This window comes from Electrophorus electricus, chromosome 13 (assembly GCF_041902795.1).
Source record: "Electrophorus electricus isolate QZ-2024a chromosome 13, ASM4190279v1, whole genome shotgun sequence".
Classification (NCBI taxonomy): domain Eukaryota; kingdom Metazoa; phylum Chordata; class Actinopteri; order Gymnotiformes; family Gymnotidae; genus Electrophorus; species Electrophorus electricus.
Window position 1 is genome coordinate 19841920 of NC_137509.1, and position 23944 is coordinate 19865863.

Consider the following 23944-nt stretch of genomic DNA (forward strand, 5'->3'; position numbering starts at 1 on the left):
CTTGTATGTGAAGTGTACAGATTAAATAGAAATATTTTAGTACCAGGGAATAGCAGGTGCTGTAAGATTGTATTGCATCCCTTTAATTTATGTTCAAGCTATCATGTTCAAATTTGAAGTGCAGTGAATAATTAGTGCCTCCGTATACCAGCTCTGTATTGTAAGCTTTTATTGCATCATTTAATTACATTCAAGATAACATTCTAGAATGTCAAGTGCAGGGATTAATAAAAAAAATTGTCTGATTGGTCTTTGATCATATTTGCCATGATTAGGCAATTTGAGTAAGCGTATAAGGCTTACGGCCACACCAGCTTGAGAACGCCCAATCTCATCTGACCTTGGAAGCTAAGCAAGTTTGGGCCTGGATAGTACTGAGGTGGGACCCTACCTAGGAATACCAGGTGCTGTAAGCTTTTCTTGCATCACTTTAATTTACTTTCAAGCTGAGATGCTCAAATGTGAAGTGCAGTGATTAATAAAAAAAACTATCTGTTAGCACCTGGGAATAGCCGATGCTGTAAGTTTTTTTTGCATCACTTTCATTTACTCTCCAACTCACATGCCTGAATGTGAAGTGCAGTGATTCATCAAAAAACTGTCTGTTAGTGCCTCCGTATACCAGATGTTGTAAGCTTTTATTGCATCATTTAATTTACATTCAAGATAACATTCTAGAATGTCAATTGCAGGGATTAATAAAAAAAATTGTCAGATTGGTCTTTGATCATATTTGCTATGATTAGGCAATTTGAGTAAGTGTTTAAGGCTTACGGCCACACCAGCTTGAGAATGCCCAATCTCATCTGACCTTGGAAGCTAAGCAAGTTTGGGCCTGGATAGTACTGAGGTGGGACCCTACCTATGTATACCAGGTGCTGTAAGCTTTTCTTGCATCACTTTAATTTACTTTCACGCTGACATGCTCAAATGTGAAGTGCAATGATTAATAAAAAAAACTATCTGTTAGCACCTGGGAATAGCAGATGCTGTAAGTTTTTTTTGCATCACTTTCATTTACTCTCCAACTCACATGCCTGAATGTGAAGTGCAGTAAATCATCAAAAAACTGTCTCTTAGCACCTTGGACTACGAGATGCGGTAAGCTTCTCTTGCATCACTTTAATTTACTGTCAAGATGACATGCTAAGATGTGAAATGCAGTGAATAATTAAAAAAACTATCTGTTAGCACCTGGGAATAGCAGATGCTGTAAGTTTTTGTTGCATCACTTTACTTTAATCTGCAACTGACAAGCTTGTATGTGAAGTGTACAGATTAAATAGAAATATTTTAGTACCAGGGAATAGCAGGTGCTGTAAGATTGTATTGCATCCCTTTAATTTATGTTCAAGCTATCATGTTCAAATTTGAAGTGCAGTGAATAATTAGTGCCTCCGTATACCAGCTCTGTATTGTAAGCTTTTATTGCATCATTTAATTACATTCAAGATAACATTCTAGAATGTCAAGTGCAGGGATTAATAAAAAAAATTGTCTGATTGGTCTTTGATCATATTTGCCATGATTAGGCAATTTGAGTAAGCGTATAAGGCTTACGGCCACACCAGCTTGAGCACGCCCAATCTCATCTGACCTTGGAAGCTAAGCAAGTTTGGGCCTGGATAGTACTGAGGTGGGACCCTACCTAGGAATACCAGGTGCTGTAAGCTTTTCTTGCATCACTTTAATTTACTTTCAAGCTGAGATGCTCAAATGTGAAGTGCAGTGATTAATAAAAAAAACTATCTGTTAGCACCTGGGAATAGCCGATGCTGTAAGTTTTTTTTGCATCACTTTCATTTACTCTCCAACTCACATGCCTGAATGTGAAGTGCAGTGATTCATCAAAAAACTGTCTGTTAGTGCCTCCGTATACCAGATGTTGTAAGCTTTTATTGCATCATTTAATTTACATTCAAGATAACATTCTAGAATGTCAATTGCAGGGATTAATAAAAAAAATTGTCAGATTGGTCTTTGATCATATTTGCTATGATTAGGCAATTTGAGTAAGTGTTTAAGGCTTACGGCCACACCAGCTTGAGAATGCCCAATCTCATCTGACCTTGGAAGCTAAGCAAGTTTGGGCCTGGATAGTACTGAGGTGGGACCCTACCTATGTATACCAGGTGCTGTAAGCTTTTCTTGCATCACTTTAATTTACTTTCACGCTGACATGCTCAAATGTGAAGTGCAATGATTAATAAAAAAAACTATCTGTTAGCACCTGGGAATAGCAGATGCTGTAAGTTTTTTTTGCATCACTTTCATTTACTCTCCAACTCACATGCCTGAATGTGAAGTGCAGTAAATCATCAAAAAACTGTCTCTTAGCACCTTGGACTACGAGATGCGGTAAGCTTCTCTTGCATCACTTTAATTTACTGTCAAGATGACATGCTAAGATGTGAAATGCAGTGAATAATTAAAAAAACTATCTGTTAGCACCTGGGAATAGCAGATGCTGTAAGTTTTTGTTGCATCACTTTACTTTAATCTGCAACTGACAAGCTTGTATGTGAAGTGTACAGATTAAATAGAAATATTTTAGTACCAGGGAATAGCAGGTGCTGTAAGATTGTATTGCATCCCTTTAATTTATGTTCAAGCTATCATGTTCAAATTTGAAGTGCAGTGAATAATTAGTGCCTCCGTATACCAGCTCTGTATTGTAAGCTTTTATTGCATCATTTAATTACATTCAAGATAACATTCTAGAATGTCAAGTGCAGGGATTAATAAAAAAAATTGTCTGATTGGTCTTTGATCATATTTGCCATGATTAGGCAATTTGAGTAAGCGTATAAGGCTTACGGCCACACCAGCTTGAGAACGCCCAATCTCATCTGACCTTGGAAGCTAAGCAAGTTTGGGCCTGGATAGTACTGAGGTGGGACCCTACCTAGGAATACCAGGTGCTGTAAGCTTTTCTTGCATCACTTTAATTTACTTTCAAGCTGAGATGCTCAAATGTGAAGTGCAGTGATTAATAAAAAAAACTATCTGTTAGCACCTGGGAATAGCCGATGCTATAAGTTTTTTTTGCATCACTTTCATTTACTCTCCAACTCACATGCCTGAATGTGAAGTGCAGTGATTCATCAAAAAACTGTCTGTTAGTGCCTCCGTATACCAGATGTTGTAAGCTTTTATTGCATCATTTAATTTACATTCAAGATAACATTCTAGAATGTCAATTGCAGGGATTAATAAAAAAAATTGTCAGATTGGTCTTTGATCATATTTGCTATGATTAGGCAATTTGAGTAAGTGTTTAAGGCTTACGGCCACACCAGCTTGAGAATGCCCAATCTCATCTGACCTTGGAAGCTAAGCAAGTTTGGGCCTGGATAGTACTGAGGTGGGACCCTACCTATGTATACCAGGTGCTGTAAGCTTTTCTTGCATCACTTTAATTTACTTTCACGCTGACATGCTCAAATGTGAAGTGCAATGATTAATAAAAAAAACTATCTGTTAGCACCTGGGAATAGCAGATGCTGTAAGTTTTTTTTGCATCACTTTCATTTACTCTCCAACTCACATGCCTGAATGTGAAGTGCAGTAAATCATCAAAAAACTGTCTGTTAGCACCTTGGACTACGAGATGCGGTAAGCTTCTCTTGCATCACTTTAATTTACTGTCAAGATGACATGCTAAGATGTGAAATGCAGTGAATAATTAAAAAAACTATCTGTTAGCAACTGGGAATAGCAGATGCTGTAAGTTTTTGTTGCATCACTTTACTTTAATCTACAACTGACAAGCTTGTATGTGAAGTGTACAGATTAAATAGAAATATTTTAGTACCAGGGAATAGCAGGTGCTGTAAGATTGTATTGCATCCCTTTAATTTATGTTCAAGCTATCATGTTCAAATTTGAAGTGCAGTGAATAATTAGTGCCTCCGTATACCAGCTCCGTATTGTAAGCTTTTATTGCATCATTTAATTACATTCAAGATAACATTCTAGAATGTCAAGTGCAGGGATTAATAAAAAAAATTGTCAGATTGGTCTTTGATCATATTTGCTATGATTAGGCAATTTGAGTAAGCGTATAAGGCTTATGGCCACACCAGCTTGAGAACGCCCAATCTCATCTGACCTTGGAAGCTAAGCAAGTTTGGGCCTGGATAGTACTGAGGTGGGACCCTACCTAGGAATACCAGGTGCTGTAAGCTTTTCTTGCATCACTTTAATTTACTTTCAAGCTGACATGCTCAAATGTGAAGTGCAGTGATTAATAAAAAAAACTATCTGTTAGCACCTGGGAATAGCCGATGCTGTAAGTTTTTTTTGCATCACTTTCATTTACTCTCCAACTCACATGCCTGAATGTGAAGTGCAGTGATTCATCAAAAAACTGTCTGTTAGTGCCTCCGTATACCAGATGTTGTAAGATTTTATTGCATCATTTAATTTACATTCAAGATAACATTCTAGAATGTCAATTGCAGGGATTAATAAAAAAAATTGTCAGATTGGTCTTTGATCATATTTGCTATGATTAGGCAATTTGAGTAAGTGTTTAAGGCTTACGGCCACACCAGCTTGAGAATGCCCAATCTCATCTGACCTTGGAAGCTAAGCAAGTTTGGGCCTGGATAGTACTGAGGTGGGACCCTACCTATGTATACCAGGTGCTGTAAGCTTTTCTTGCATCACTTTAATTTACTTTCACGCTGACATGCTCAAATGTGAAGTGCAATGATTAATAAAAAAAACTATCTGTTAGCACCTGGGAATAGCAGATGCTGTAAGTTTTTTTTGCATCACTTTCATTTACTCTCCAACTCACATGCCTGAATGTGAAGTGCAGTAAATCATCAAAAAACTGTCTGTTAGCACCTTGGACTACGAGATGCGGTAAGCTTCTCTTGCATCACTTTAATTTACTGTCAAGATGACATGCTAAGATGTGAAATGCAGTGAATAATTAAAAAAACTATCTGTTAGCACCTGGGAATAGCAGATGCTGTAAGTTTTTGTTGCATCACTTTACTTTAATCTACAACTGACAAGCTTGTATGTGAAGTGTACAGATTAAATAGAAATATTTTAGTACCAGGGAATAGCAGGTGCTGTAAGATTGTATTGCATCCCTTTAATTTATGTTCAAGCTATCATGTTCAAATTTGAAGTGCAGTGAATAATTAGTGCCTCCGTATACCAGCTCCGTATTGTAAGCTTTTATTGCATCATTTAATTACATTCAAGATAACATTCTAGAATGTCAAGTGCAGGGATTAATAAAAAAAATTGTCAGATTGGTCTTTGATCATATTTGCTATGATTAGGCAATTTGAGTAAGCGTATAAGGCTTACGGCCACACCAGCTTGAGAATGCCCAATCTCATCTGACCTTGGAAGCTAAGCAAGTTTGGGCCTGGATAGTACTGAGGTGGGACCCTACCTAGGAATACCAGGTGCTGTAAGCTTTTCTTGCATCACTTTAATTTACTTTCAAGCTGACATGCTCAAATGTGAAGTGCAGTGATTAATAAAAAAAACTATCTGTTAGCACCTGGGAATAGCCGATGCTGTAAGTTTTTTTTGCATCACTTTCATTTACTCTCCAACTCACATGCCTGAATGTGAAGTGCAGTGATTCATCAAAAAACTGTCTGTTAGTGCCTCCGTATACCAGATGTTGTAAGCTTTTATTGCATCATTTAATTTACATTCAAGATAACATTCTAGAATGTCAATTGCAGGGATTAATAAAAAAAATTGTCAGATTGGTCTTTGATCATATTTGCTATGATTAGGCAATTTGAGTAAGTCTTTAAGGCTTACGGCCACACCAGCTTGAGAATGCCCAATCTCATCTGACCTTGGAAGCTAAGCAAGTTTGGGCCTGGATAGTACTGAGGTGGGACCCTACCTATGTATACCAGTTGCTGTAAGCTTTTCTTGCATCACTTTAATTTACTTTCACGCTGACATGCTCAAATGTGAAGTGCAATGATTAATAAAAAAAACTATCTGTTAGCACCTGGGAATAGCAGATGCTGTAAGTTTTTTTTGCATCACTTTCATTTACTCTCCAACTCACATGCCTGAATGTGAAGTGCAGTAAATCATCAAAAAACTGTCTGTTAGCACCTTGGACTACGAGATGCGGTAAGCTTCTCTTGCATCACTTTAATTTACTGTCAAGATGACATGCTAAGATGTGAAATGCAGTGAATAATTAAAAAAACTATCTGTTAGCACCTGGGAATAGCAGATGCTGTAAGTTTTTGTTGCATCACTTTACTTTAATCTACAACTGACAAGCTTGTATGTGAAGTGTACAGATTAAATAGAAATATTTTAGTACCAGGGAATAGCAGGTGCTGTAAGATTGTATTGCATCCCTTTAATTTATGTTCAAGCTATCATGTTCAAATTTGAAGTGCAGTGAATAATTAGTGCCTCCGTATACCAGCTCCGTATTGTAAGCTTTTATTGCATCATTTAATTACATTCAAGATAACATTCTAGAATTTCAAGTGCAGGGATTAATAAAAAAAATTGTCAGATTGGTCTTTGATCATATTTGCTATGATTAGGCAATTTGAGTAAGCGTATAAGGCTTACGGCCACACCAGCTTGAGAATGCCCAATCTCATCTGACCTTGGAAGCTAAGCAAGTTTGGGCCTGGATAGTACTGAGGTGGGACCCTACCTAGGAATACCAGGTGCTGTAAGCTTTTCTTGCATCACTTTAATTTACTTTCAAGCTGACATGCTCAAATGTGAAGTGCAGTGATTAATAAAAAAAACTATCTGTTAGCACCTGGGAATAGCCGATGCTGTAAGTTTTTTTTGCATCACTTTCATTTACTCTCCAACTCACATGCCTGAATGTGAAGTGCAGTGATTCATCAAAAAACTGTCTGTTAGTGCCTCCGTATACCAGATGTTGTAAGCTTTTATTGCATCATTTAATTTACATTCAAGATAACATTCTAGAATGTCAATTGCAGGGATTAATAAAAAAAATTGTCAGATTGGTCTTTGATCATATTTGCTATGATTAGGCAATTTGAGTAAGTCTTTAAGGCTTACGGCCACACCAGCTTGAGAATGCCCAATCTCATCTGACCTTGGAAGCTAAGCAAGTTTGGGCCTGGATAGTACTGAGGTGGGACCCTACCTATGTATACCAGTTGCTGTAAGCTTTTCTTGCATCACTTTAATTTACTTTCACGCTGACATGCTCAAATGTGAAGTGCAATGATTAATAAAAAAAACTATCTGTTAGCACCTGGGAATAGCAGATGCTGTAAGTTTTTGTTGCATCACTTTACTTTAATCTGCAACTGACAAGCTTGTATGTGAAGTGTACAGATTAAATAGAAATATTTTAGTACCAGGGAATAACAGGTGCTGTAAGATTGTATTGCATCCCTTTAATTTATGTTCAAGCTATCATGTTCAAATTTGAAGTGCAGTGAATAATTAACTCAAACTATCTGTTAGCACCTGGGAATAGCAGATGCTGTAAGTTTTTTTTGCATCACTTTCATTTACTCTCCAACTCACATGCCTGAATGTGAAGTGCAGTAAATCATCAAAAAACTGTCTGTTAGCACCTTGGACTACGAGATGCGGTAAGCTTCTCTTGCATCACTTTAATTTACTGTCAAGATGACATGCTAAGATGTGAAATGCAGTGATTAATTAAAAAAACTATCTGTTAGCACCTGGGAATAGCAGATGCTGTAAGTTTTTGTTGCATCACTTTACTTTAATCTACAACTGACAAGCTTGTATGTGAAGTGTACAGATTAAATAGAAATATTTTAGTACCAGGGAATAGCAGGTGCTGTAAGATTGTATTGCATCCCTTTAATTTATGTTCAAGCTATCATGTTCAAATTTGAAGTGCAGTGAATAATTAGTGCCTCCGTATACCAGCTCCGTATTGTAAGCTTTTATTGCATCATTTAATTACATTCAAGATAACATTCTAGAATGTCAAGTGCAGGGATTAATAAAAAAAATTGTCAGATTGGTCTTTGATCATATTTGCTATGATTAGGCAATTTGAGTAAGCGTATAAGGCTTATGGCCACACCACCTTGAGAACGCCCAATCTCATCTGACCTTGGAAGCTAAGCAAGTTTGGGCCTGGATAGTACTGAGGTGGGACCCTACCTAGGAATACCAGGTGCTGTAAGCTTTTCTTGCATCACTTTAATTTACTTTCAAGCTGACAAGCTCAAATGTGAAGTGCAGTGATTAATAAAAAAAACTATCTGTTAGCACCTGGGAATAGCCGATGCTGTAAGTTTTTTTTGCATCACTTTCATTTACTCTCCAACTCACATGCCTGAATGTGAAGTGCAGTGATTCATCAAAAAACTATATGTTAGCACCTTGGACTACGAGATGCTGTAAGCTTCTCTTGCATCACTTTAATTTACTGTCAAGATGACATGCTAGGATGTGAAATGCAGTGATTAATTTAAAAAACTATCTGTTAGCACCTGGGAATAGCAGATGCTGTAAGTTTTTGTTGCATCACTTTACTTTAATCTGCAACTGTCAAGTTTGTATGTGAAGTGTACAGATTAAATAGAAATATTTTAGTACCAGGGAATAGCAGGTGCTGTAAGATTGTATTGCATCCCTTTAATTTATGTTCAAGCTATCATGTTCAAATTTGAAGTGCAGTGAATAATTAACTCAAACTATCTGTTAGCACCTGGGAATAGCAGATGCTGTAAGTTTTTTTTGCATCACTTTCATTTACTCTCCAACTCACATGTCTGAATGTGAAGTGCAGTGATTCATCAAAAAACTGTCTGTTAGTGCCTCCGTATACCAGATGTTGTAAGCTTTTATTGCATCATTTAATTTACATTCAAGATAACATTCTAGAATGTCAAGTGCAGGGATTAACAAAAAAAATTGTCAGATTGGTCTTTGATCATATTTGCTATGATTAGGCAATTTGAGTAAGCGTTTAAGGCTTACGGCCACACCAGCTTGAGAATGCCCAATCTCATCTGACCTTGGAAGCTAAGCAAATTTGGTCCTGGATAGTACTGAGGTGGGACCCTACCTAGGAATACCAGGTGCTGTAAGCTTTTCTTGCATCACTTTAATTTACTTTCAAGCTAACATGCTCAAATGTGAAGTGCAGTGATTAATAAAAAAACCATCTCTTAGCACCTGGGAATAGCCGATGCTGTAAATTTTTTGCATCACTTTCATTTACTCTCCAACTCACATGCCTGAATGTGAAGTGCAGTGATTCATCAAAAAACTGTCTGTTAGTGCCTCCGTATACCAGATGTTGTAAGCTTTTATTGCATCATTTAATTTACATTCAAGATAACGTTCTAGAATGTCAAGTGCAGGGATTAATAAAAAAAATTGTCAGATTGGTGTTTGATCATATTTGCTATGATTAGGCAATTTGAGTAAGTGTTTAAGGCTTACGGCCACACCAGCTTGAGAATGCCCAATCTCATCTGACCTTGGAAGCTAAGCAAGTTTGGTCCTGGATAGTACTGAGGTGGGACCCTACCTAGGAATACCAGGTGCTGTAAGCTTTTCTTGCATCACTTTAATTTACTTTCAAGCTAACATGCTCAAATGTGAAGTGCAGTGATTAATAAAAAAACCATCTCTTAGCACCTGGGAATAGCCGATGCTGTAAATTTTTTGCATCACTTTCATTTACTCTCCAACTCACATGCCTGAATGTGAAGTGCATTGATTCATCAAAAAACTGTCTGTTAGTGCCTCCGTATACCAGATGTTGTAAGCTTTTATTGCATCATTTAATTTACATTCAAGATAACATTCTAGAATGTCAAGTGCAGGGATTAATAAAAAAATTGTCAGATTTGTCTTTGATCATATTTGCTATGATTAGGCAATTTGAGTAAGTGTTTAAGGCTTACGGCCACACCAGCTTGAGAACGCCCAATCTCATCTGACCTTGGAAGCTAAGAAAGTTTGGGCCTGGATAGTACTGAGGTGGGACCCTACCTAGGAATACCAGGTGCTGTAAGCTTTTCTTGCATCACTTTAATTTACTTTCAAGCTGACATGCTCAAATGTGAAGTGCAGTGATTAATAAAAAAAACTATCTGTTAGCACCTGGGAATAGCAGATGCTGTAAGTTTTTTTTGCATCACTTTCATTTACTCTCCAACTCACATGCCTGAATGTGAAGTGCAGTGATTCATCAAAAAACTATATGTTAGCACCTTGGACTACGAGATGCTGTAAGCTTCTCTTGCATCACTTTAATTTACTGTCAAGATGACATGCTAGGATGTGAAATGCAGTGATTAATTTAAAAAACTATCTGTTAGCACCTGGGAATAGCAGATGCTGTAAGTTTTTGTTGCATCACTTTACTTTAATCTGCAACTGTCAAGTTTGTATGTGAAGTGTACAGATTAAATAGAAATATTTTAGTACCAGGGAATAGCAGGTGCTGTAAGATTGTATTGCATCCCTTTAATTTATGTTCAAGCTATCATGTTCAAATTTGAAGTGCAGTGAATAATTAACTCAAACTATCTGTTAGCACCTGGGAATAGCAGATGCTGTAAGTTTTTTTTGCATCACTTTCATTTACTCTCCAACTCACATGCCTGAATGTGAAGTGCAGTGATTCATCAAAAAACTGTCTGTTAGTGCCTCCGTATACCAGATGTTGTAAGCTTTTATTGCATCATTTAATTTACATTCAAGATAACATTCTAGAATGTCAAGTGCAGGGATTAACAAAAAAAATTGTCAGATTGGTCTTTGATCATATTTGCTATGATTAGGCAATTTGAGTAAGTGTTTAAGGCTTACGGCCACACCAGCTTGAGAATGCCCAATCTCATCTGACCTTGGAAGCTAAGCAAGTTTAGTCCTGGATAGTACTGAGGCGGGACCCTACCTAGGAATACCAGGTGCTGTAAGCTTTTCTTGCATCACTTTAATTTACTTTCAAGCTAACATGCTCAAATGTGAAGTGCAGTGATTAATAAAAAAACCATCTCTTAGCACCTGGGAATAGCTGATGCTGTAAATTTTTTGCATCACTTTCATTTACTCTCCAACTCACATGCCTGAATGTGAAGTGCAGTGATTCATCAAAAAACTGTCTGTTAGTGCCTCCGTATACCAGATGTTGTAAGCTTTTATTGCATCATTTAATTTACATTCAAGATAACATTCTAGAATGTCAAGTGCAGGGATTAATAAAAAAAATGTCAGATTTGTCTTTGATCATATTTGCTATGATTAGGCAATTTGAGTAAGTGTTTAAGGCTTACGGCCACACCAGCTTGAGAACGCCCAATCTCATCTGACCTTGGAAGCTAAGAAAGTTTGGGCCTGGATAGTACTGAGGTGGGACCCTACCTAGGAATACCAGGTGCTGTAAGCTTTTCTTGCATCACTTTAATTTACTTTCAAGCTGACATGCTCAAATGTGAAGTGCAGTGATTAATAAAAAAAACTATCTGTTAGCACCTGGGAATAGCAGATGCTGTAAGTTTTTTTTGCATCACTTTCATTTACTCTCCAACTCACATGCCTGAATGTGAAGTGCAGTGATTCATCAAAAAACTATATGTTAGCACCTTGGACTACGAGATGCTGTAAGCTTCTCTTGCATCACTTTAATTTACTGTCAAGATGACATGCTAGGATGTGAAATGCAGTGATTAATTTAAAAAACTATCTGTTAGCACCTGGGAATAGCAGATGCTGTAAGTTTTTGTTGCATCACTTTACTTTAATCTGCAACTGTCAAGTTTGTATGTGAAGTGTACAGATTAAATAGAAATATTTTAGTACCAGGGAATAGCAGGTGCTGTAAGATTGTATTGCATCCCTTTAATTTATGTTCAAGCTATCATGTTCAAATTTGAAGTGCAGTGAATAATTAACTCAAACTATCTGTTAGCACCTGGGAATAGCAGATGCTGTAAGTTTTTTTTGCATCACTTTCATTTACTCTCCAACTCACATGTCTGAATGTGAAGTGCAGTGATTCATCAAAAAACTGTCTGTTAGTGCCTCCGTATACCAGATGTTGTAAGCTTTTATTGCATCATTTAATTTACATTCAAGATAACATTCTAGAATGTCAAGTGCAGGGATTAACAAAAAAAATTGTCAGATTGGTCTTTGATCATATTTGCTATGATTAGGCAATTTGAGTAAGCGTTTAAGGCTTACGGCCACACCAGCTTGAGAATGCCCAATCTCATCTGACCTTGGAAGCTAAGCAAGTTTGGTCCTGGATAGTACTGAGGTGGGACCCTACCTAGGAATACCAGGTGCTGTAAGCTTTTCTTGCATCACTTTAATTTACTTTCAAGCTAACATGCTCAAATGTGAAGTGCAGTGATTAATAAAAAAACCATCTCTTAGCACCTGGGAATAGCCGATGCTGTAAGTTTTTTTTGCATCACTTTCATTTACTCTCCAACTCACATGCCTGAATGTGAAGTGCAGTGATTCATCTAAAAACTATATGTTAGCACCTTGGACTACGAGATGCTGTAAGCTTCTCTTGCATCACTTTAATTTACTGTCAAGATGACATGCTAGGATGTGAAATGCAGTGATTAATTTAAAAAACTATCTGTTAGCACCTGGGAATAGCAGATGCTGTAAGTTTTTGTTGCATCACTTTACTTTAATCTGCAACTGTCAAGTTTGTATGTGAAGTGTACAGATTAAATAGAAATATTTTAGTACCAGGGAATAGCAGGTGCTGTAAGATTGTATTGCATCCCTTTAATTTATGTTCAAGCTATCATGTTCAAATTTGAAGTGCAGTGAATAATTAACTCAAACTATCTGTTAGCACCTGGGAATAGCAGATGCTGTAAGTTTTTTTTGCATCACTTTCATTTACTCTCCAACTCACATGCCTGAATGTGAAGTGCAGTGATTCATCAAAAAACTGTCTGTTAGTGCCTCCGTATACCAGATGTTGTAAGCTTTTATTGCATCATTTAATTTACATTCAAGATAACATTCTAGAATGTCAAGTGCAGGGATTAACAAAAAAAATTGTCAGATTGGTCTTTGATCATATTTGCTATGATTAGGCAATTTGAGTAAGTGTTTAAGGCTTACGGCCACACCAGCTTGAGAATGCCCAATCTCATCTGACCTTGGAAGCTAAGCAAGTTTGGTCCTGGATAGTACTGAGGTGGGACCCTACCTAGGAATACCAGGTGCTGTAAGCTTTTCTTGCATCACTTTAATTTACTTTCAAGCTAACATGCTCAAATGTGAAGTGCAGTGATTAATAAAAAAACCATCTCTTAGCACCTGGGAATAGCTGATGCTGTAAATTTTTTGCATCACTTTCATTTACTCTCCAACTCACATGCCTGAATGTGAAGTGCAGTGATTCATCAAAAAACTGTCTGTTAGTGCCTCCGTATACCAGATGTTGTAAGCTTTTATTGCATCATTTAATTTACATTCAAGATAACATTCTAGAATGTCAAGTGCAGGGATTAATAAAAAAATTGTCAGATTTGTCTTTGATCATATTTGCTATGATTAGGCAATTTGAGTAAGTGTTTAAGGCTTACGGCCACACCAGCTTGAGAACGCCCAATCTCATCTGACCTTGGAAGCTAAGAAAGTTTGGGCCTGGATAGTACTGAGGTGGGACCCTACCTAGGAATACCAGGTGCTGTAAGCTTTTCTTGCATCACTTTAATTTACTTTCAAGCTGACATGCTCAAATGTGAAGTGCAGTGATTAATAAAAAAAACTATCTGTTAGCACCTGGGAATAGCAGATGCTGTAAGTTTTTTTTGCATCACTTTCATTTACTCTCCAACTCACATGCCTGAATGTGAAGTGCAGTGATACATCAAAAAACTATCTGTTAGCACCTTGGACTACGAGATGCTGTAAGCTTCTCTTGAATCACTTTAATTTACTGTCAAGATGACATGCTAGGATGTGAAATGCAGTGATTAATTAAAAAAACTATCTGTTAGCACCTGGGAATAGCAGATGCTGTAAGTTTTTGTTGCATCACTTTACTTTAATCTGCAACTGACAAGCTTGTATGTGAAGTGTACAGATTAAATAGAAATATTTTAGTACCAGGGAATAGCAGGTGCTGTAAGATTGTATTGCATCCCTTTAATTTATGTTCAAGCTATCATGTTCAAATTTGAAGTGCAGTGAATAATTAACTCAAACTATCTGTTAGCACCTGGGAATAGCAGATGCTGTAAGTTTTTTTTGCATCATTTTCATTTACTCTCCAACTCACATGCCTGAATGTGAAGTGCAGTGATTCATCAAAAAACTGTCTGTTAGTGCCTCCGTATACCAGATGTTGTAAGCTTTTATTGCATCATTTAATTTACATTCAAGATAACATTCTAGAATGTCAAGTGCAGGGATTAATAAAAAAAATTGTCAGATTGGTCTTTGATCATATTTGCTATGATTAGGAAAGTTGAGTAAGTGTTTAAGGCTTACGGCCACACCAGCTTGAGAACGCCCAATCTCATCTGACCTTGGAAGCTAAGCAAGTTTGGGCCTGGATAGTACTGAGGTGGGACCCTACCTAGGAATACCGGGTGCTGTAAGCTTTTCTTGCATCACTTTAATTTACTTTCAAGCTGACATGCTCAAATGTGAAGTGCAGTGATTAATAAAAAAAAACTATCTGTTAGCACCTGGGAATAGCCGATGCTGTAAGTTTTTTTTGCATCACTTTCATTTACTCTCCAACTCACATGCCTGAATGTGAAGTGCAGTGATTCATCAAAAACTATCTGTTAGCACCTTGGACTACGAGATGCTGTAAGCTTCTCTTGAATCACTTTAATTTACTGTCAAGATGACATGCTAGGATGTGAAATGCAGTGATTAATTAAAAAAACTATCTGTTAGCACCTGGGAATAGCAGATGCTGTAAGTTTTTGTTGCATCACTTTACTTTAATCTGCAACTGACAAGCTTGTATGTGAAGTGTACAGATTAAATAGAAATATTTTAGTACCAGGGAATAGCAGGTGCTGTAAGATTGTATTGCATCCCTTTAATTTATGTTCAATCTATCATGTTCAAATTTGAAGTGCAGTGAATAATTAACTCAAACTATCTGTTAGCACCTGGGAATAGCAGATGCTGTACGTTTTTTTTGCATCACTTTCATTTACTCTCCAACTCACATGCCTGAATGTGAAGTGCAGTGATTCATCAAAAAACTGTCTGTTAGTGCCTCCGTATACCAGATGTTGTAAGCTTTTATTGCATCATTTAATTTACATTCAAGATAACATTCTAGAATGTCAAGTGCAGGAATTAATAAAAAAAATTGTCAGATTGGTCTTTGATCATATTTGCTATGATTAGGCAATTTGAGTAAGTGTTTAAGGCTTATGGCCAAACCATCTTGAGAACGCCCAATCTCATCTGACCTTGAAAGCTAAGCAAGTTTGGTCCTGGATAGTACTGAGGTGGGACCCTACCTAGGAATACCAGGTGCTGTGAGCTTTTCTTGCATCACTTTAATTTACTTTCAAGCTGACATGCTCAAATGTGAAGTGCAGTGATTAATAAAAAAAACTATCTGTTAGCACCTGGGAATAGCCGATGCTGTAAGTTTTTTTTGCATCACTTTCATTTACTCTCCAACTCACATGCCTGAATGTGAAGTGCAGTGATTCATCAAAAACTATCTGTTAGCACCTTGGACTACGAGATGCTGTAAGCTTCTCTTGAATCACTTTAATTTACTGTCAAGATGACATGCTAGGATGTGAAATGCAGTGATTAATTAAAAAAACTATCTGTTAGCACCTGGGAATAGCAGATGCTGTAAGTTTTTGTTGCATCACTTTACTTTAATCTGCAACTGACAAGCTTGTATGTGAAGTGTACAGATTAAATAGAAATATTTTAGTACCAGGGAATAGCAGGTGCTGTAAGATTGTATTGCATCCCTTTAATTTATGTTCAAGCTATCATGTTCAAATTTGAAGTGCAGTGAATAATTAACTCAAACTATCTGTTAGCACCTGGGAATAGCAGATGCTGTACGTTTTTTTTGCATCACTTTCATTTACTCTCCAACTCACATGCCTGAATGTGAAGTGCAGTGATTCATCAAAAAACTGTCTTTTAGTGCCTCTGTATACCAGTTGTTGTAAGCTTTTATTGCATCATTTAATTTACATTCAAGATAACATTCAAGAATGTCAAGTGCAGGGATTAATAAAAAAAATTGTCAGATTGGTCTTTGTTCATATTTGCTATGATTAGGCAATTTGAGTAAGTGTTTAAGGCTTATGGCCAAACCATCTTGAGAACGCCCAATCTCATCTGACCTTGGAAGCTAAGCAAGTTTGGGCCTGGATAGTACTGAGGTGGGACCCTACCTAGGAATACCAGGTGCTGTAAGCTTTTCTTGCATCACTTTAATTTACTTTCAAGCTGACATGCTCAAATGTGAAGTGCAGTGATTAATAAAAAAAACTATCTGTTAGCACCTGGGAATAGCCGATGCTGTAAGTTTTTGTTGCATCACTTTACTTTAATCTGCAACTGACAAGCTTGTATGTGAAGTGTACAGATTAAATAGAAATATTTTAGTACCAGGGAATAGCAGGTGCTGTAAGATTGTATTGCATCCCTTTAATTTATGTTCAAGCTATCATGTTCAAATTTGAAGTGCAGTGAATAATTAGTGCCTCCGTATACCAGCTCCGTATTGTAAGCTTTTATTGCATCATTTAATTACATTCAAGATAACATTCTAGAATGTCAAGTGCAGGGATTAATAAAAAAAATTGTCAGATTGGTCTTTGATCATATTTGCTATGATTAGGCAATTTGAGTAAGTGTTTAAGGCTTACGGCCATACCAGCTTGAGAATGCCCAATCTCATCTGACCTTGGAAGCTAAGCAAGTTTGGGCCTGGATAGTACTGAGGTGGGACCCTACCTATGTATACCAGGTGCTGTAAGCTTTTCTTGCATCACTTTAATTTACTTTCAAGCTGACATGCTCAAATGTGAAGTGCAATGATTAATAAAAAAAACTATCTGTTAGCACCTGGGAATAGCCGATGCTGTAAGTTTTTTTTGCATCACTTTCATTTACTCTCCAACTCACATGCCTGAATGTGAAGTGCAGTGATTCATCAAAAACTATCTGTTAGCACCTTGGACTACGAGATGCTGTAAGCTTCTCTTGAATCACTTTAATTTACTGTCAAGATGACATGCTAGGATGTGAAATGCAGTGATTAATTAAAAAAACTATCTGTTAGCATCTGGGAATAGCAGATGCTGTAAGTTTTTGTTGCATCACTTTACTTTAATCTGCAACTGACAAGCTTGTATGTGAAGTGTACAGATTAAATAGAAATATTTTAGTACCAGGGAATAGCAGGTGCTGTAAGATTGTATTGCATCCCTTTAATTTATGTTCAAGCTATCATGTTCAAATTTGAAGTGCAGTGAATAATTAACTCAAACTATCTGTTAGCACCTGGGAATAGCAGATGCTGTAAGTTTTTTTTGCATCACTTTCATTTACTCTCCAACTCACATGCCTGAATGTGAAGTGCAGTGATTCATCAAAAAACTATATGTTAGCACCTTGGACTACGAGATGCTGTAAGCTTCTCTTGCATCACTTTAATTTACTGTCAAGATGACATGCTAGGATGTGAAATGCAGTGATTAATAAAAAAAACTATCTGTTAGCACCTGGGAATAGCCGATGCTGTAAGTTTTTTTTGCATCACTTTCATTTACTCTCCAACTCACATGCCTGAATGTGAAGTGCAGTGATTCATCAAAAAACTGTCTGTTAGTGCCTCCGTATACCAGATGTTGTAAGCTTTTATTGCATCATTTAATTTACATTCAAGATAACATTCTAGAATGTCAATTGCAGGGATTAATAAAAAAAATTGTCAGATTGGTCTTTGATCATATTTGCTATGATTAGGCAATTTGAGTAAGTGTTTAAGGCTTACGGCCACACCAGCTTGAGAATGCCCAATCTCATCTGACCTTAGAAGCTAAGCAAGTTTGGGCCTGGATAGTACTGAGGTGGGACCCTACCTATGTATACCAGGTGCTGTAAGCTTTTCTTGCATCACTTTAATTTACTTTCACGCTGACATGCTCAAATGTGAAGTGCAATGATTAATAAAAAAAACTATCTGTTAGCACCTGGGAATAGCAGATGCTGTAAGTTTTTGTTGCATCACTTTCATTTACTCTCCAACTCACATGCCTGAATGTGAAGTGCAGTGATTCATCAAAAAACTGTCTGTTAGTGCCTCCGTATTCCAGATGTTGTAAGCTTTTATTGCATCATTTAATTTACATTCAAGATAACATTCTAGAATGTCAATTGCAGGGATTAATAAAAAAAATTGTCAGATTGGTCTTTGATCATATTTGCTATGATTAGGCAATTTGAGTAAGTGTTTAAGGCTTACGGCCATACCAGCTTGAGAATGCCCTATCTCATCTGACCTTGGAAGCTAAGCAAGTTTGGGCCTGGATAGTACTGAGGTGGGACCCTACCTATGTATACCAGGTGCTGTAAGCTTTTCTTGCATCACTTTAATTTACTTTCAAGCTGACATGCTCAAATGTGAAGTGCAATGATTAATAAAAAAAACTATCTGTTAGCACCTGGGAATAGCCGATGCTGTAAGTTTTTTTTGCATCACTTTCATTTACTCTCCAACTCACATGCCTGAATGTGAAGTGCAGTGATTCATCAAAAACTATCTGTTAGCACCTTGGACTACGAGATGCTGTAAGCTTCTCTTGAATCACTTTAATTTACTGTCAGGATGACATGCTAGGATGTGAAATGCAGTGATTAATTAAAAAAACTATCTGTTAGCACCTGGGAATAGCAGATGCTGTAAGTTTTTGTTGCATCACTTTACTTTAATCTGCAACTGACAAGCTTGTATGTGAAGTGTACAGATTAAATAGAAATATTTTAGTAACAGGGAATAGCAGGTGCTGTAATATTGTATTGCATCCCTTTAATTTATGTTCAAGCTATCATGTTCAAATTTGAAGTGCAGTGAATAATTAACTCAAACTATCTGTTAGCACCTGGGAATAGCAGATGCTGTAAGTTTTTTTTGCATCACTTTCATTTACTCTCCAACTCACATGCCTGAATGTGAAGTGCAGTAAATCATCAAAAAACTGTCTGTTAGCACCTTGGACTACGAGATGCGGTAAGCTTCTCTTGCATCACTTTAATTTACTGTCAAGATGACATGCTAAGATGTGAAATGCAGTGATTAATTAAAAAAACTATCTGTTAGCACCTGGGAATAGCAGATGCTGTAAGTTTTTGTTGCATCACTTTACTTTAATCTACAACTGACAAGCTTGTATGTGAAGTGTACAGATTAAATAGAAATATTTTAGTACCAGGGAATAGCAGGTGCTGTAAGATTGTATTGCATCCCTTTAATTTATGTTCAAGCTATCATGTTCAAATTTGAAGTGCAGTGAATAATTAGTGCCTCCGTATACCAGCTCCGTATTGTAAGCTTTTATTGCATCATTTAATTACATTCAAGATAACATTCTAGAATGTCAAGTGCAGGGATTAATAAAAAAAAATTGTCAGATTGGTCTTTGATCATATTTGCTATGATTAGGCAATTTGAGTAAGCGGATAAGGCTTATGGCCACACCACCTTGAGAACGCCCAATCTCATCTGACCTTGGAAGCTAAGCAAGTTTGGGCCTGGATAGTACTGAGGTGGGACCCTACCTAGGAATACCAGGTGCTGTAAGCTTTTCTTGCATCACTTTAATTTACTTTCAAGCTGACATGCTCAAATGTGAAGTGCAGTGATTAATAAAAAAAACTATCTGTTAGCACCTGGGAATAGCCGATGCTGTAAGTTTTTTTTGCATCACTTTCATTTACTCTCCAACTCACATGCCTGAATGTGAAGTGCAGTGATTCATCAAAAAACTATATGTTAGCACCTTGGACTACGAGATGCTGTAAGCTTCTCTTGCATCACTTTAATTTACTGTCAAGATGACATGCTAGGATGTGAAATGCAGTGATTAATTTAAAAAACTATCTGTTAGCACCTGGGAATAGCAGATGCTGTAAGTTTTTGTTGCATCACTTTACTTTAATCTGCAACTGTCAAGTTTGTATGTGAAGTGTACAGATTAAATAGAAATATTTTAGTACCAGGGAATAGCAGGTGCTGTAAGATTGTATTGCATCCCTTTAATTTATGTTCAAGCTATCATGTTCAAATTTGAAGTGCAGTGAATAATTAACTCAAACTATCTGTTAGCACCTGGGAATAGCAGATGCTGTAAGTTTTTTTTGCATCACTTTCATTTACTCTCCAACTCACATGTCTGAATGTGAAGTGCAGTGATTCATCAAAAAACTGTCTGTTAGTGCCTCCGTATACCAGATGTTGTAAGCTTTTATTGCATCATTTAATTTACATTCAAGATAACATTCTAGAATGTCAAGTGCAGGGATTAACAAAAAAAATTGTCAGATTGGTCTTTGATCATATTTGCTATGATTAGGCAATTTGAGTAAGTGTTTAAGGCTTACGGCCACACCAGCTTGAGAATGCCCAATCTCATCTGACCTTGGAAGCTAAGCAAGTTTGGTCCTGGATAGTACTGAGGTGGGACCCTACCTAGGAATACCAGGTGCTGTAAGCTTTTCTTGCATCACTTTAATTTACTTTCAAGCTAACATGCTCAAATGTGAAGTGCAGTGATTAATAAAAAAACCATCTCTTAGCACCTGGGAATAGCCGATGCTGTAAATTTTTTGCATCACTTTCATTTACTCTCCAACTCACATGCCTGAATGTGAAGTGCAGTGATTCATCAAAAAACTGTCTGTTAGTGCCTCCGTATACCAGATGTTGTAAGCTTTTATTGCATCATTTAATTTACATTCAAGATAACGTTCTAGAATGTCAAGTGCAGGGATTAATAAAAAAAATTGTCAGATTGGTGTTTGATCATATTTGCTATGATTAGGCAATTTGAGTAAGTGTTTAAGGCTTACGGCCACACCAGCTTGAGAATGCCCAAACTCATCTGACCTTGGAAGCTAAGCAAGTTTGGTCCTGGATAGTACTGAGGTGGGACCCTACCTAGGAATACCAGGTGCTGTAAGCTTTTCTTGCATCACTTTAATTTACTTTCAAGCTAACATGCTCAAATGTGAAGTGCAGTGATTAATAAAAAAACCATCTCTTAGCACCTGGGAATAGCCGATGCTGTAAATTTTTTGCATCACTTTCATTTACTCTCCAACTCACATGCCTGAATGTGAAGTGCAGTGATTCATCAAAAAACTGTCTGTTAGTGCCTCCGTATACCAGATGTTGTAAGCTTTTATTGCATCATTTAATTTACATTCAAGATAACGTTCTAGAATGTCAAGTGCAGGGATTAATAAAAAAATTGTCAGATTTGTCTTTGATCATATTTGCTATGATTAGGCAATTTGAGTAAGTGTTTAAGGCTTATGGCCACACCAGCTTGAGAACGCCCAATCTCATCTGACCTTGGAAACTAAGAAAGTTTGGGCCTGGATAGTACTGAGGTGGGACCCTACCTAGGAATACCAGGTGCTGTAAGCTTTTCTTGCATCACTTTAATTTACTTTCAAGCTGACATGCTCAAATGTGAAGTGCAGTGATTAATAAAAAAAACTATCTGTTAGCACCTGGGAATAGCAGATGCTGTAAGTTTTTTTTGCATCACTTTCATTTACTCTCCAACTCACATGCCTGAATGTGAAGTGCAGTGATTCATCTAAAAACTATATGTTAGCACCTTGGACTACGAGATGCTGTAAGCTTCTCTTGCATCACTTTAATTTACTGTCAAGATGACATGCTAGGATGTGAAATGCAGTGATTAATTTAAAAAACTATCTGTTAGCACCTGGGAATAGCAGATGCTGTAAGTTTTTGTTGCATCACTTTACTTTAATCTGCAACTGACAAGCTTGTATGTGAAGTGTACAGATTAAATAGAAATATTTTAGTAACAGGGAATAGCAGGTGCTGTAATATTGTATTGCATCCCTTTAATTTATGTTCAAGCTATCATGTTCAAATTTGAAGTGCAGTGAATAATTAACTCAAACTATCTGTTAGCACCTGGGAATAGCAGATGCTGTAAGTTTTTTTTGCATCACTTTCATTTACTCTCCAACTCACATGCCTGAATGTGAAGTGCAGTAAATCATCAAAAAACTGTCTGTTAGCACCTTGGACTACGAGATGCGGTAAGCTTCTCTTGCATCACTTTAATTTACTGTCAAGATGACATGCTAAGATGTGAAATGCAGTGATTAATTAAAAAAACTATCTGTTAGCACCTGGGAATAGCAGATGCTGTAAGTTTTTGTTGCATCACTTTACTTTAATCTACAACTGACAAGCTTGTATGTGAAGTGTACAGATTAAATAGAAATATTTTAGTACCAGGGAATAGCAGGTGCTGTAAGATTGTATTGCATCCCTTTAATTTATGTTCAAGCTATCATGTTCAAATTTGAAGTGCAGTGAATAATTAGTGCCTCCGTATACCAGCTCCGTATTGTAAGCTTTTATTGCATCATTTAATTACATTCAAGATAACATTCTAGAATGTCAAGTGCAGGGATTAATAAAAAAAAATTGTCAGATTGGTCTTTGATCATATTTGCTATGATTAGGCAATTTGAGTAAGCGGATAAGGCTTATGGCCACACCACCTTGAGAACGCCCAATCTCATCTGACCTTGGAAGCTAAGCAAGTTTGGGCCTGGATAGTACTGAGGTGGGACCCTACCTAGGAATACCAGGTGCTGTAAGCTTTTCTTGCATCACTTTAATTTACTTTCAAGCTGACATGCTCAAATGTGAAGTGCAGTGATTAATAAAAAAAACTATCTGTTAGCACCTGGGAATAGCCGATGCTGTAAGTTTTTTTTGCATCACTTTCATTTACTCTCCAACTCACATGCCTGAATGTGAAGTGCAGTGATTCATCAAAAAACTATATGTTAGCACCTTGGACTACGAGATGCTGTAAGCTTCTCTTGCATCACTTTAATTTACTGTCAAGATGACATGCTAGGATGTGAAATGCAGTGATTAATTTAAAAAACTATCTGTTAGCACCTGGGAATAGCAGATGCTGTAAGTTTTTGTTGCATCACTTTACTTTAATCTGCAACTGTCAAGTTTGTATGTGAAGTGTACAGATTAAATAGAAATATTTTAGTACCAGGGAATAGCAGGTGCTGTAAGATTGTATTGCATCCCTTTAATTTATGTTCAAGCTATCATGTTCAAATTTGAAGTGCAGTGAATAATTAACTCAAACTATCTGTTAGCACCTGGGAATAGCAGATGCTGTAAGTTTTTTTTGCATCACTTTCATTTACTCTCCAACTCACATGTCTGAATGTGAAGTGCAGTGATTCATCAAAAAACTGTCTGTTAGTGCCTCCGTATACCAGATGTTGTAAGCTTTTATTGCATCATTTAATTTACATTCAAGATAACATTCTAGAATGTCAAGTGCAGGGATTAACAAAAAAAATTGTCAGATTGGTCTTTGATCATATTTGCTATGATTAGGCAATTTGAGTAAGTGTTTAAGGCTTACGGCCACACCAGCTTGAGAATGCCCAATCTCATCTGACCTTGGAAGCTAAGCAAGTTTGGTCCTGGATAGTACTGAGGTGGGACCCTACCTAGGAATACCAGGTGCTGTAAGCTTTTCTTGCATCACTTTAATTTACTTTCAAGCTAACATGCTCAAATGTGAAGTGCAGTGATTAATAAAAAAACCATCTCTTAGCACCTGGGAATAGCCGATGCTGTAAATTTTTTGCATCACTTTCATTTACTCTCCAACTCACATGCCTGAATGTGAAG

The 23944-nt window shown here is 36.9% G+C and overlaps 2 non-coding genes and 31 pseudogenes across 2 annotated transcripts; all 33 read left to right on the forward strand.

Annotated features, from left to right (window-relative positions):
• Positions 1 to 297: 297 nt before the first annotated feature.
• On the forward strand, positions 298 to 416 carry LOC145648576 (5S ribosomal RNA). Its single transcript, XR_014116477.1, has one exon. It is a non-coding gene; the product is annotated as a 5S ribosomal RNA (ribosomal RNA).
• Positions 417 to 768: 352 nt separating this feature from the next.
• Positions 769 to 887, forward strand: LOC145650219 (5S ribosomal RNA; annotated as a pseudogene).
• Positions 888 to 1554: 667 nt separating this feature from the next.
• LOC145647044 (5S ribosomal RNA) lies at positions 1555 to 1673 on the forward strand (annotated as a pseudogene).
• A 352-nt stretch (positions 1674 to 2025) lies between these two features.
• On the forward strand, positions 2026 to 2144 carry LOC145650221 (5S ribosomal RNA; annotated as a pseudogene).
• A 667-nt stretch (positions 2145 to 2811) lies between these two features.
• On the forward strand, positions 2812 to 2930 carry LOC145648588 (5S ribosomal RNA). Its single transcript, XR_014116480.1, has one exon. It is a non-coding gene; the product is annotated as a 5S ribosomal RNA (ribosomal RNA).
• A 352-nt stretch (positions 2931 to 3282) lies between these two features.
• Positions 3283 to 3401, forward strand: LOC145650222 (5S ribosomal RNA; annotated as a pseudogene).
• A 667-nt stretch (positions 3402 to 4068) lies between these two features.
• Positions 4069 to 4187, forward strand: LOC145647111 (5S ribosomal RNA; annotated as a pseudogene).
• A 352-nt stretch (positions 4188 to 4539) lies between these two features.
• Positions 4540 to 4658, forward strand: LOC145650223 (5S ribosomal RNA; annotated as a pseudogene).
• A 667-nt stretch (positions 4659 to 5325) lies between these two features.
• Positions 5326 to 5444, forward strand: LOC145647358 (5S ribosomal RNA; annotated as a pseudogene).
• A 352-nt stretch (positions 5445 to 5796) lies between these two features.
• Positions 5797 to 5915, forward strand: LOC145644352 (5S ribosomal RNA; annotated as a pseudogene).
• A 667-nt stretch (positions 5916 to 6582) lies between these two features.
• LOC145647359 (5S ribosomal RNA) lies at positions 6583 to 6701 on the forward strand (annotated as a pseudogene).
• A 352-nt stretch (positions 6702 to 7053) lies between these two features.
• Positions 7054 to 7172, forward strand: LOC145644353 (5S ribosomal RNA; annotated as a pseudogene).
• Positions 7173 to 8057: 885 nt separating this feature from the next.
• Positions 8058 to 8176, forward strand: LOC145648767 (5S ribosomal RNA; annotated as a pseudogene).
• A 791-nt stretch (positions 8177 to 8967) lies between these two features.
• LOC145650557 (5S ribosomal RNA) lies at positions 8968 to 9086 on the forward strand (annotated as a pseudogene).
• Positions 9087 to 9435: 349 nt separating this feature from the next.
• Positions 9436 to 9554, forward strand: LOC145649358 (5S ribosomal RNA; annotated as a pseudogene).
• A 348-nt stretch (positions 9555 to 9902) lies between these two features.
• On the forward strand, positions 9903 to 10021 carry LOC145648534 (5S ribosomal RNA; annotated as a pseudogene).
• A 791-nt stretch (positions 10022 to 10812) lies between these two features.
• Positions 10813 to 10931, forward strand: LOC145644127 (5S ribosomal RNA; annotated as a pseudogene).
• A 348-nt stretch (positions 10932 to 11279) lies between these two features.
• On the forward strand, positions 11280 to 11398 carry LOC145648535 (5S ribosomal RNA; annotated as a pseudogene).
• A 791-nt stretch (positions 11399 to 12189) lies between these two features.
• Positions 12190 to 12308, forward strand: LOC145649359 (5S ribosomal RNA; annotated as a pseudogene).
• A 790-nt stretch (positions 12309 to 13098) lies between these two features.
• LOC145649360 (5S ribosomal RNA) lies at positions 13099 to 13217 on the forward strand (annotated as a pseudogene).
• A 348-nt stretch (positions 13218 to 13565) lies between these two features.
• Positions 13566 to 13684, forward strand: LOC145648536 (5S ribosomal RNA; annotated as a pseudogene).
• Positions 13685 to 14475: 791 nt separating this feature from the next.
• On the forward strand, positions 14476 to 14594 carry LOC145646966 (5S ribosomal RNA; annotated as a pseudogene).
• A 791-nt stretch (positions 14595 to 15385) lies between these two features.
• LOC145643775 (5S ribosomal RNA) lies at positions 15386 to 15504 on the forward strand (annotated as a pseudogene).
• A 790-nt stretch (positions 15505 to 16294) lies between these two features.
• On the forward strand, positions 16295 to 16413 carry LOC145648073 (5S ribosomal RNA; annotated as a pseudogene).
• Positions 16414 to 16859: 446 nt separating this feature from the next.
• On the forward strand, positions 16860 to 16978 carry LOC145649424 (5S ribosomal RNA; annotated as a pseudogene).
• A 1011-nt stretch (positions 16979 to 17989) lies between these two features.
• On the forward strand, positions 17990 to 18108 carry LOC145644020 (5S ribosomal RNA; annotated as a pseudogene).
• Positions 18109 to 18460: 352 nt separating this feature from the next.
• LOC145650522 (5S ribosomal RNA) lies at positions 18461 to 18579 on the forward strand (annotated as a pseudogene).
• Positions 18580 to 19685: 1106 nt separating this feature from the next.
• On the forward strand, positions 19686 to 19804 carry LOC145648768 (5S ribosomal RNA; annotated as a pseudogene).
• Positions 19805 to 20595: 791 nt separating this feature from the next.
• Positions 20596 to 20714, forward strand: LOC145649361 (5S ribosomal RNA; annotated as a pseudogene).
• Positions 20715 to 21063: 349 nt separating this feature from the next.
• LOC145650305 (5S ribosomal RNA) lies at positions 21064 to 21182 on the forward strand (annotated as a pseudogene).
• A 348-nt stretch (positions 21183 to 21530) lies between these two features.
• On the forward strand, positions 21531 to 21649 carry LOC145650699 (5S ribosomal RNA; annotated as a pseudogene).
• Positions 21650 to 22756: 1107 nt separating this feature from the next.
• Positions 22757 to 22875, forward strand: LOC145648769 (5S ribosomal RNA; annotated as a pseudogene).
• Positions 22876 to 23666: 791 nt separating this feature from the next.
• On the forward strand, positions 23667 to 23785 carry LOC145649363 (5S ribosomal RNA; annotated as a pseudogene).
• The last annotated feature ends 159 nt before the right edge of the window (positions 23786 to 23944 follow it).